This window comes from Megalobrama amblycephala, linkage group LG14 (genome assembly GCF_018812025.1).
Source record: "Megalobrama amblycephala isolate DHTTF-2021 linkage group LG14, ASM1881202v1, whole genome shotgun sequence".
Lineage (NCBI taxonomy): Eukaryota > Metazoa > Chordata > Actinopteri > Cypriniformes > Xenocyprididae > Megalobrama > Megalobrama amblycephala.
The window spans coordinates 4,344,588-4,356,195 of NC_063057.1; the positions used below are offsets into that span (position 1 = coordinate 4,344,588).

Here is an 11,608-nt window from a genome sequence, read left to right on the forward strand (position 1 = left end):
CACGTTGATCTGCCAGTCATGGGTCTTTCACGTACTTTCAATAACTCTCCTCATGTTTACATAATGATTCATTTAAAAGTTAATGAAAAAAACGATCGTTATAAAAGTTCACAATGCTGTTGCAGATTAAATATAATGTGGATAACATTTAATAAATATCTTTTTGTCAGGTTAGATACTGATTATTAATCATTTAAGCCCCTTTATCTTAACCGCTCTGCTTAACCGTCGGTCTCGCACATCCGTCATGTTTGTAGTTTTTTAACACTTTTTATTCGTATTTGTAGTTCTAATCGAAACCTCGTCCACAGCGCAATGTGTTATGGGCAATATTAGCCGTTAGAAGTGTGCACGGATCTGCACTTCGAATTCTAACCGGAAAAAGTAGACCATCCGGGTATCTTTGGAATACTTATTTCAACATACTACGATTTGGGACATACTAATTCTTATTTCGAATACTATTTAGGACGGAGAGTATGCGAATTGGGACGCAGCAACTGATTCATCCAGTAATGAAACAAGTATTTATTAATGTGTCATTGAATTCATTTTTTTATAATTCATTCAAATTAATTAAACATTTTTCCAGCAATTAATATTTTGTTACAACCTCTAGTAAATTACATGTTATTTTGTTTAGTGTTATATTCAGAATCATGGGGGGGAAAAATCTTGATTCTCATTTTATCCAGAATAGTGCTGAAACGATTAGTCGATATTATCAACATTAAATAAAAAAATTGTTGACAAGTATTTTTGATCTCATATGACCTATATGAAGGGCCTGCAGTAACGCGGTTTGACCAGTGGGGCGCTGTAGCGCAATACTGTAATGCAGCTCTCCCGGACCCAGTCCAATAGAAGAAGACACGGCGCTTCGGAGTGCATAGTACAAAGTACGATGTCGAACCTGTAAAATGTGGGAGTTTAACATAACAAACATAACGTTTAGCATAACTACAAAAACTGCTGTCATGCAGGGCCACCAACTCTCATTCAAACTCACTGTTCTCACGCCACACGTCCATTTTCTCTCGCAGTGAAAGATACATAGAGCAAAGAGGACAGACAACACCCCGACAGACAAGACAGATCAGGTTACTTTTGATATAAAACAAAGTCTCAGCTTTTAAATTCTGTCAATTTTACTACAGGATTCAAACAATAACGTACATGTGGTTTTGGCTCTCTTTAATGTGACAGATCGCTGTAGCGCCTCAAGTCAAGCGGCACGTGAACCTGTTATCTCTTCCTCTTTTTTTGCTATTACAGCACGAAATAAACATGAATGAACATCAAAAAGTATGTTGAAAGATACAGTACAACTTACTGAAATTAAGCCATCTCTAATGTTATCACTTAATCAGAGTGAGTCAACCGCAGAAAGACGTCAATTAAACAGCTTGCAAATGTTACATTTACCTCAGGAAAGCCTTTCAATGACTATAAACTCTAAAATAGAAGAAAGAGAGAATTTAGAGAGGAACTATTACATATTCATATTTTTACTCTTATTAAAAAGTTATTACAATTCTCAGATTATATAAAAACACATTGTAACACTTGGACTGTTGATTACGGAAGAGGATTAGGGCCAAGCAATAATAAAAAAAAATAAAACCATCTCGAGATTAAAGTTGTTCAATTTCGAGAAAAAAACTCAATAAATTTCAAGAAAAAAGTCGAAATAAAATGTTGAGAATAAACTCATTAAATTACGAATTTGTTCTCATAATTTAACAACTTTTTTCTCATAATTTAATGAGTTTATTCTCAACATTTTATCTTGACTTTTTTCTCGAAATTTAACGATTTTTTTCTCGTAATTTAATGTTTATTCTCAACATTTTATCTCGACTTTTTTCTCGAAATGTAACGACTTTTTTCTCATAATTTAACGAATTTGTTCTCATAATTTAACGACTTTTTTCTCATAATTTAATGAGTTTATTCTCAACATTTTATCTCGACTTTTTTCTCGAAATTTAACGATTTTTTTCTCGTAATTTAATGAGTTTATTCTCAACATTTTATCTCGACTTTTTTCTCGAAATTTAACAGCTTTTTTCTCATAATTTAACGAATTTGTTCTCATAATTTAACGACTTTTTTCTCATAATTTAATGAGTTTATTCTCAACATTTTATTTCGACTTTTTTCTCGAAATTTAACGACTTTTTTCTCATAATTTAACGAATTTGTTCTCATAATTTAATGACTTTTTTCTCATAATTTAATGAGTTTATTCTCAACATTTTATTTCGACTTTTTTCTCGAAATTTAACTAGTTTTTTCTCGAAATTGAACAACTTTAATCTCGAGATGGTTTTAGTTTTTTATTATTGCTTGGCCCTAATCCTCTTCCGTAATCAACAGTCCAAGTGTTGCAGTCTCATATGTAGTTGATGACTGCTGTGGAGGAAAGGAAACATGAAGGTTTATTCAGTTGGCTCAAAATTCATTAAAAACACTTTCAAAAGCTGAAGTGAGTTTCTTGTTTTATTTATTAAAGTATAGCTCAATATTTTAACTAATTGCTAAAGTGGAATAATCAAACAAAGCATACTGCTTAACCAGTGTAATAATCAGGTCGATTAATCGTTCTAATAACCATTCGATTAATCGATTCTCAAAATAATCGTTTGTTGCAGCCCTAATCCAGAATCGTGCAGCTCTAGTACATGATATATGAAGCTTCAGTTCAGTTAATTTATTTATAAATCACTACTAAAACAACAGAGCATTGACCAAAGTGCTTAACAATAAAGAAATTCTTCATAAAGAAAAGAAAATCTATATAAATAACATCATTAACTTATGAAATAAAGTTATAGGCATAGTTAAAAATGACAGATCACAGATTCATTAAATTTGTGCCTGTGCACTGACAATAAAATCACTTTGACAGTGTCTATTATTTCTTTAAAATAATATAAAATTAAATAAACAATCAGCTGCAGAACTATCAGTGAAAAAAGTGGGCTATACACTTATGACCACTAGATGGCCACACCGTATTGAAAAGCTTAAAGTAATGAACCTTTTGCAATATAGTTGAGTATGCTTTGGCAGGTTTTTAATTTTGTGCCCCAGATTGGGAACACATATACCCGTTTCTTCATATTCTCCATCCGGCACTGTAGACAGCTAGCTATTGAAAATAAATAACACATTTGATTGATGCAGAATCTTGCAAGAATATCTGTTTTAGACCAATTACGTCCAGTGATGGGAAAATCCTACACTCAAGATTTATTGAATTATTTCACGCTGTCTTGTTATTTGGTGTGAAATTTAGTTGGGTGGCGTGAGAGTGCGAGACCAAATATGTGAGAGTTGGCAACCCTGATCTGTGAGATATACAGTGTCTATTATCACCGATAATGAACTTCTCAGTTTTCTGTTCTGCAGACTCTCTTCATTGTGACGCTGCTCTCTAGTGACACCTGGAATATGAACCAGCAGCAGGTGAGTGATCCTATGATCTTTTCTTGTCTACATTAAATGTGTGTACTTTACAAGTTACTGTTCCAGGTAACCCTGTGCAGAAAGACTGATCTGTAGTTGTATTCCTGTCCAGTTTGTTTTTGCCCAGTATCAAGAGACAGAAACACAGAGGCCATAACCTCAACTTCAATAGCATGGATTCATTGACACTGAATGATAATATATTTAGTAATAATGTTTTTACATTGTACAGCTTTAGAAATATTTTTTCTATGTGTAATGTGTTTATTCAATGTCAGTCACTCATTTATCTTTGTAGTGCACATGATCATTAGATCAAGTTCATCCTGATTATCCAGCTCTATAGCATATTTGTCAACTTACATGTATTAATATGAGTTTCCTAGTTAAAAATTGGACATGAGTATTTACCACTGGGAAGCTCAGAGATAATTTTGATACCCAAGTTGCTGAGTTGGACGAGCCATAAACGTTAAACATGATGGAGGGGTGAACGATTGCTGCTGTGACTGATAGTCTTTATTAGTTTTTTCCGTAACAGCCACATCTCCTTGTCTTGCTGTTAAAGTAGTGCATATTTACATATATGAATAGTCATTTGAAGCATATTGTATGTTTTATACACAGCAAAAACAGCCTATATTTGACTGAAATTCCTAGATAGTGCGGTGAATGTTTATATGGTTGCCAAAAAATAGGCAAGAATATTTGTCCTCCATGACTCCTGTTCTTTCTGACAGCAAAGCACTTGAATGCGACAAGCTTGTAATCACGACATGAGAAATGGGAAGTAGGAAATTTTTGATAGCATGTGAAGGCAGCATAAATATTATTATTTAAACTAGCTTTTATATTCTGACATTTTTGGTATACAATATGAAGTAATGTGTGTGTCTGTATCCTACAGAATAAGGGATGTTTGGACACCCAGTCATCAGAAGCAGAGCTGTAGGAAGTGTGGACAGACATTGACTGTAATGATGGACTTCTGCTGATGGACAGGTAAGGCTTGTAATGTGTGTTTTTGGCTTGTAAATGTGTAGGTTACTATAATTTTCTTTTTGAGGGGTGGTCCCTTTGAAAAGCAAATGATGGTAACCTAAGTAGGTGGGGAAGGGACGGGGGATGAAAATTTTTATACAGCTAATTTTTTCTTTTTCAGACAGAAAAGTATAACCCCTGTCGGACATCGTACCGGGGCTCGGGGGGGGGGACCCGACTCATCCCCGCCCCTTCACACTCACTCATATCGCTGAGATCTGGCTGGGATCGAACCAGCAACCTCTGAACCCGTGAGGCAGCGCTCTTAACCTGTGAGCCACAGATCTCATGTCTGAACATGTGCAGGAACTTATATTTCACTGTTTCCTGACCTGTGATTTACAATAAACTACTTCAAGTTCTCTGGTGTGTATTTGTCCTGATTGAGGTGGGATTTGAACCCAAGCCTCCATTACAGTCTCACCACCAGAGAACGTGTGTTTAGTCACTCACACCACTGTGACTTTCACACTGAATGCAGGTGTTTGGCCCACTTTATTGGAACTAATGCCAACAATTTAATGATAGCAATAGTAGGATTTGAACCCAAGCCTCCGTCACAGTCTCACCACCAGAGAACGTGTGTTTAGCCACTTGTGCCACTGTGAGTTTCACATTGAGCTCTGGCATTTGGGCCATTTTGTTGGATATAATGCCAACAATTTAATATAGGCAATAGTGGGGTTTGAACCCAAGCCTCCGTCACAGTCTCACCACCAGAGAACGTGTGTTTAGCCACTTGTGCCACTGTGACTTTCACACTGAGCTCTGGCATTTGGGCCATTTTGTTGGAAATAATGTCAACAATTTCACATAAGCAATAGTGGGATTTGATCTCAGGACGTTCTCATACAATCAGCAGTTAATCGTCCACTGAGCCACTGAGCCTGTGACGATCATGAGAAGTTATTCATGGATTTAATTATCATTAGCACTTTTTTATGTGTAATGCAGATGGTGTATTTGTGTTCTTGGCTTTGTCAGATTTTACTGGCTCAAGAACATGAATCACTTCATAATTTCCACCACATTATCTGAGTGAAATGAGTGACTGTATGTAAATATAATGTACACACACTCATGGGAATTTTCATTAAGATCTTTATTCATTCTTTACATGTCAAACTCAAACTGAAACACACACATGACTAGTAAACAGCATTTATTTATTCAGGTAAATAGATTTGATATGAATTAGAAACACAGAGATCATCACACCTGCCTGGAAGTTTCTAGTAAAGCTGAAGACCTTGATTAGCTGCTGCAGGTGTTTGTAATGAGGTTGGAGCTAAACTCAGGAAAGTGGATCACCAGGAACAGGATTAGACAGACAGTCCTGCTTTATTTCTTTTCTTCATATATGAATGCAGATATACTTATCGTCCACAAGGGGGAGACACTCTGATCTCAGAGGACACTTGTATTTTCAGGAAATCATGCGTTTCTATGGATATTTGTCATTTAATTAAATAAAGAAATAAAGAAATAAATAAGAAAGCCAGAATATTTAGCATAGTCCGATGGCTATATGTTTCTTTCAGTAAGTTAGATTTAATAAGTTCATGCTATAGTTTTCTGTTCATTCTCTCATACTGCTGTGGTTCATGCAGATGCACTTATTGTCCACAAGACGGCGCTGAAACACTGATCTGAAACTTTGAAATGTACGTGCCTGTTATATTAATGAGTAAAACACTGCTTTTAAACATTAAATGTTTAGTCGTTATATCATTAACTGTGAACAAACGTGATAAATATCACTTAAAACAGATAAAAACAAATATATTTGACACAAATACAAACTAAATGAATCTCAGCTCTTTCGTCTCGTGTGTTGTGTTTACGCTCGAGGCCTGTGACTTTCAGCAGATCATTTTATCTGTCTTACCCCATCAGATGAGAGCTGATCTGACTCAGATCCTGACAAAACATTGATTAGTTTTCAAATATATGAAAATTAAACTTCAGCTCTCTCACCCAGACCACAAATTCACTCGCCCAGAACACTAGCTTGACACTACAGCACTGAAATCAGTGACAGAAACTCGAGCGCAGTTTACCATCCGCTCCACTAGGGGGCGCGAGCGTGTTTCACTGTCAGCGCGACACCTTTGGGTCCTTGACAACAACGACGCTTGATGACAGTCGCTACGACACGTGCAGATGACAGCTATTATCACACAACTGCACATATTCCAGCAAATAAACCGACTCACAGCGCGATAAAATGCGGGAATCGAGTGTCATTAACTCCTCGGTAAGTAACTTTACACATAAACTGAATTTCTCTAGTAATGATCCTTGTTTAGTTTGATTGTGTTTGTACTGAAACATGGTTCTGTTGATGTCACAGCAGGGCTTGTCAGGTTCATTTTCTCAGTGTCTTTAAACTCAATCTTGTTGTTTAAATGCTGCTTGTTATTATATGAAGGCAGTCGCGTCTTCTGTGAAAGTTTCTCAGTTTGTTTACATGCTGTTCTCTCACTGAACTCACACTCACACCTTCAGAAGAACAGATGAATTGTAGTTGTTGCGTTTCCTTTATAATCTTTGAATGAATCGCCATCTGATATTCATATTATAAGGCAGAATAATAAGGAATTGTGTTTTTATCATTGCTGTTGTAGTCTTACTGAAGAATAATCTACTGGATTGATGTTTGTTATTAGAGTCAGTTGGAGTGTGAAGCTCTGATGTTCTGCTGCTTCATGCTTTAGTAGAGCTGCAGTGTTCAATATTTTATACTTGTTTAACTGGCAGTATTTTAATCTTAGATTTATGAGCTATTATTTCGACTTTAAAATCTGATGTTTTAGATATGCAGTATGGAGTAATGTGTGTGTTTATTATGTGTTTCTCTACAGAATAAGGGATGTTTGGACACCCAGTCATCAGAAGCAGAGCTGTAGGAAGTGTGGACAGACATTGACTGTAATGATGGACTTCTGCTGATGGACAGGTAAGGCTTGTAATGTGTGTTTTTGGCTTGTAAATGTGTAGGTTACTATCATTTTCTTTTTGAGGGGTCATCCCTTTGAAAAGCAAATGATGGTAATCTAAGTAGGTGGGGAAGGGATGGGGGATGAAAATTTTTATACAGCTAATTTTCTTTTTCAGACAGAAAAGTATAACCCCTGCTGGACATCTTACCGGGGCTCGGGGGGGGGACCCGACTCATCCCCGCCCCTTCACGCTCACACCATTCACTCATATCGCTGAGATCTGGCTGGGATTGAACCAGCAACCTCTGAACCCCTGAGGCAGCGCTCTTAACCTGTGAGCCACAGATCTCATGTCTGAACATGTGCAGGAACTTATATTTCACTGTTTCCTGACCTGTGATTTACAATAAACTAGTTCAAGTTCTCTGGTGTGTGTTTGTCCTGATTGAGGTGGGATTTGAACCCAAGCCTCCATCGCAGTCTCACCACCAGAGAACGTGTGTTTAGTCACTCACACCACTGTGACTTTCACACTGAGTGCTGGTGTTTGGGCCATTTTGTTGGAAATAATGCCAACAATTTAATGTTAGCAGTAGTGGGATTTGAACCCAAGTCTCCATCGCGGTCTCATCACCAGAGAACGTGTGTTTAGCCACTTGCGCCACTGTGACTTTCACTCTGAATTCTGGCATTTGGCCCACTTTATTGGAACTAATGCCAACAATTTAATGATAGTAATAGTGGGATTTGAACCCAAGCCTCTGTCACAGTCTCACCACCAGAGAACGTGTTTAGCCACTGTGAGTTTCACACTGAGCGTTGGCGTTTGGGCCTCTTTGTTGGATATAATGCCAACAATTTAATATAGGCAATAGTGGGGTTTGAACCCAAACCTCCGTCACAGTCTCGTCACCAGAGAACATGTGTTTAGCCACTTGTGCCACTGTGACTTTCACACTGAGTGCTGGTGTTTGGGCCATTTTGTTGGAAATAATGCCAACAATTTCACATAAGCAATAGTGGGATTTGATCTCAGGTCGTTCTCATACAATCAGCAGTTAATCGTCCACTGAGCCACTGAGCCTGTGACAATCATGAGAAGTTATTCATAGATTTAATTACCTTTAGCACTTTTTTTATGTGTAATGCAGATGGTGTATTTGTGTTCTTGGCTTTGTCAGATTTTACTGGCTCAAGAACATGAATCACTTCATAATTTCCACCACATTATCTGAGTGAAATGAGTGACTGTATGTAAATATAATGTACACACACTCATGGGAATTTTCATTAAGATCTTTATTCATTCTTTACATGTCAAACTCAAACTGAAACACACACATGACTAGTAAACAGCATTTATTTATTCAGGTAAATAGATTTGATATGAATTAGAAACACAGAGATCATCACACCTGCCTGGAAGTTTCTAGTAAAGCTGAAGACCTTGATTAGCTGCTTCAGGTGTTTGTAATGAGGTTGGAGCTAAACTCAGGAAAGTGGATCACCAGGAGCAGGATTGGACAGACAGTCCTGCTTTATTTCTTTTCTTCATATATGAATGCAGGTACACTTATCGTCCACAAGGCGGCGCTGACACTGATCTGATCTCATGTGTGTGCCTGTTATATTAATGAGTAAAAACACCATTAAATGTTTTAGCAGATACATAATTGGTTTAACTGTGAACGATAAACATCACTTAAAGACAAAAACAAATGAACCTGACACAGACAAACGGATCTTTTGTCATGCGTATTTTGTTTATGCTTGAGGCCAGTGCCTTTCAGCAGATCTGTCTTACCCATCAGATGAGAGCTGATCTGACTCAGATCCTGGGAAAATCATTAGTTTTCAAAAATATGAGAATTAACTTTCTCACGTATGTCTGGCCACAAAGTTGACTTGACCAGAACACATTTAGGTAGGTTAGCTTGACACTACAATGCATGCAGCGGACAAATGCGACCTCCAGAGGGTGCAGCCTTCGAAAAGAGACACAGATACTGACATCAAATGTGTTTTCTGAAAAGGTTGGAGCTAAACTCAGGAAGGTGGACCTCAAGGAGCAGGAAGACCTTTCATGTCATTAAACATTTGTGCCTCCAGAGGGATGATCCACATAACCCTGGTGTGTCCATTACTGCATTTGCAAGGATCTTCCTTATCCTCAAACTCAAAGGAAATATATTTGATGCTATGGTTTATTCAAACTCAAAGGAATCATAGACTGTGCTGTGTATTATGTGGTAATGTGAGTGCTGATTGGCTGTGGCAGACGAATATTTAATTAGCTGTCTATTTGAGATGTTTATGAAACGTATATATTTATTTGTAGTTAATATGGGTTGATGTTTTTGAAAGATGGATATAGTTATTTGTAGTTAATATGGGTTAAAGTTCTGTTTAGTGTTGATTATGTGGGTCTAGTGGGTTTAGTGTTACCCTTGTGGAGAAACAGTGTTCCTTTGAACTACCTGTGACTTGCTTCAAGCAGTGTGTTTTGTCTTGGGTTTTAATTGATCAGATTTTAGGTTACTATTTTACTCTCTTTTAATTTGTCAATGTTCGGTGTTACCAAATGCTTTCAATTAAAAGTAGCTAAAACTGGTAGCTAAATGTCAGTACATGATGTCGTAATGACAATGATGATATAGATCATCATTGATTTATATAAATATGAAGATAAATCAGTGGGCAAAATAAGAATCTAGATAAGGTTTGTCCAAGAAGTTGCTAGATTTGCCCTTAAACTTTTGAAAAAAGTGTCAAAAGGGGCGGGGAAGTCACTAACTCTAATGACAAAATTGCTAAATTGGCAACACTGTCCATGTTGAAGACAGAAAATGTTAAAATTTCCAAAAGCAAACTGACCAAATGAAGCTCAGTGACTTAAGCCATAAAAGCTTGTGGATTATATACATGGTGCCCTGGTTCAGATTCTGCCTTTGCTTAACTTTAAGTTCTTGATATAATCAATGTTATAGCTTAATTTCAAAGATAAATGACCAACCAGGTTCAGTGGCTCAGGTGATAAAACATTGTGTGTTAATCATGGAGACCTGAGTTCAAATCCCTCTATTGCTAACATTAAATTGTTGGCATTAGCTTCAACAAAGTGGCCCAAACGCCAGTACTCAATGTGAAAGTCACAGTGGCACAAGTGGCTAAACACACGTTCTCTGGTGATGAGGCTGCTATAGAGACTTGGGTTCAAAGCCCACTATTGCTATCATTAAATTGTTGGCATTATATCCAACAAAGTGGGCCAAACACCTGCATTCAGTGTAAAAGTCACAGTGGTGTGAGTGACTAAACACACGTTCTCTGGTGACGAGACTGTGACGGAGGCTTGGGTTCAAACCCCACTATTGCCTATATTAAATTGTTGGCATTATATCCAACAAAGTGGCCCAAACGCCAGCACTCAGTGTGAAACTCACAGTGGCACAAGTGGCTAAACACACGTTCTCTGGTGGTGAGACTGCGATGGAGACTTGGGTTCAAATCCCACTATTACTATCATTAAATTGTTGGCATTAGTTCCAATAAAGTGGGCCAAATGCCAGAATTCAGTGTGAAAGTCACAGTGGTGTGAGTGACTAAACACACGTTCTCTGGTGGTGAGACTGTAATGGAGGCTTGGGTTCAAATCCCACCTCAATCAGGACAAACACACACCAGAGAACTTGAACTAGTTTATTGTAAATCACAGGTAAGGAAACAGTGAAATATAAGTTCCTGCACATGTTCAGACATGAGATCTGTGGCTCACAGGTTAAGAGCGCTGCCTCAGGGGTTCAGAGGTTGCTGGTTCGATCCCAGCCAGATCTCAGCGATATGAGTGAATGGTGTGAGCGTGAAGGGGCGGGGATGAGTTGGGTCCCCCCCCGAGCCCCAGTACGATGTCCAGCAGGGGTTATACTTTTCTGTCTGAAAAAGAAAATTAGCTGTATAAAAATTTTCATCCCCCGTCCCTTCCCCACCTACTTAGATTACCATCATTTGCTTTTCAAAGGGACCACCCCTCAAAAAGAAAATGATAATAACCTACACATTTACAAGCAAAAAACACACATTACAAGCCTTACCTGTCCATCAGCAGAAGTCCATCATTACAGTCAATGTCTGTCCACACTTCCTACAGCTCTGCT

The 11,608-nt window shown here is 37.7% G+C and overlaps 2 long non-coding RNA genes across 2 annotated transcripts; both read left to right on the forward strand.

Moving 5' to 3' along the window:
- Positions 1 to 4,024: 4,024 nt before the first annotated feature.
- On the forward strand, positions 4,025 to 4,871 carry LOC125245391. The gene is made up of 2 exons (XR_007179516.1): positions 4,025 to 4,473; positions 4,634 to 4,871. It is a non-coding gene; the product is annotated as an uncharacterized LOC125245391 (long non-coding RNA).
- Positions 4,872 to 6,513: 1,642 nt separating this feature from the next.
- Positions 6,514 to 9,425, forward strand: LOC125245390. The gene is made up of 3 exons (XR_007179515.1): positions 6,514 to 6,769; positions 7,377 to 7,471; positions 7,630 to 9,425. It is a non-coding gene; the product is annotated as an uncharacterized LOC125245390 (long non-coding RNA).
- Positions 9,426 to 11,608: the final 2,183 nt, after the last annotated feature.